This window comes from Gavialis gangeticus, unplaced genomic scaffold, assembly GCF_001723915.1.
Source record: "Gavialis gangeticus isolate Ggan-Ray unplaced genomic scaffold, GavGan_comp1, whole genome shotgun sequence".
NCBI lineage: Eukaryota > Metazoa > Chordata > Crocodylia > Gavialidae > Gavialis > Gavialis gangeticus.
Window position 1 is genome coordinate 71647811 of NW_017728992.1, and position 931 is coordinate 71648741.

General features: G+C 50.8%; 1 protein-coding gene across 4 annotated transcripts in view; it reads right to left on the reverse strand.

Moving 5' to 3' along the window:
- Positions 1–931, reverse strand: part of ZNF236 (zinc finger protein 236) — a 161215-nt gene that overhangs the window by 126169 nt on the left and 34115 nt on the right. The window lies entirely within an intron of this gene.

Genomic DNA, 931 nt, shown 5'->3' on the forward strand with positions numbered 1-931 from the left:
TCTACCACCACTTCAAGCTGGCAAAGGACAAACTAGACCTTGGACAGGCACGCAGGGGAAACCTGGCCGCTGCAGCAGGGGCTCACCAGGAGGCAGGAGAGGAAGGGCCTCACCCACTCAGGGGCTGCTCTAGCACCAGCTGCACTCATGATCAAGTTTCCCTGGAGATATGTGTGCATGCACACACAAGGCCAAATTCCCGCAGAGCTGCAGACAGCAGCACTGGGCTTCCAGCGACCAACAGCCCTCTCCCTCCAACTCCCCTCCCAGCACAACCTTAATAACAAGGCTCCCAGTTCCTGCAGCAGCTGCCTGAGCCACTGCCAAAGAAGCAGTACTTGGGCAGCACAGCCAGGGCTCTCCCCACCCCACCTAAACATTTTAAATTGATAAAAATGTACATAAATGCTTAAAAATAACCACTGATTTTAGCCATCAGAATTTAAAGAAATATAAATAATAAAAAACAGATTCTGCCAAGCCTCCCTCTCTCTATTTATAGAGCAGCTCTGCTCCCAAACTCATACACACACATTCACATTCGTCCTCTTGTATTCTGGACCATTCTGTTTTTAAACCCTTTGTACCCTGTATGCTCCTGAGCCAAGAATGTACAGCAAAAAGTCCTATTTTTCTATTCAGTGGTGGAAATATACATCAGTCGTTTGTCCTCATGATTCTATTGGCTGTACCTAGAGGTAGAGTGGTGCACGGTGAAGAGGAGAGGGGTTCTGAGCCAGCCAGGGAGAGAGGGAAGAGGAAGGTGGTGGCTGCTCCCTTGGCTGCTGATTAGCCAAGGAACACAGTGGCCCTGCCCCTTGCTGCTGACTGGCCGAGGGGCCTGACCCTCCCCAAGCAGCTGTCCGGTATTGTGGGTAAGTGTCAATGCCCACATACACACACACACACACACACACACACACACACGTAG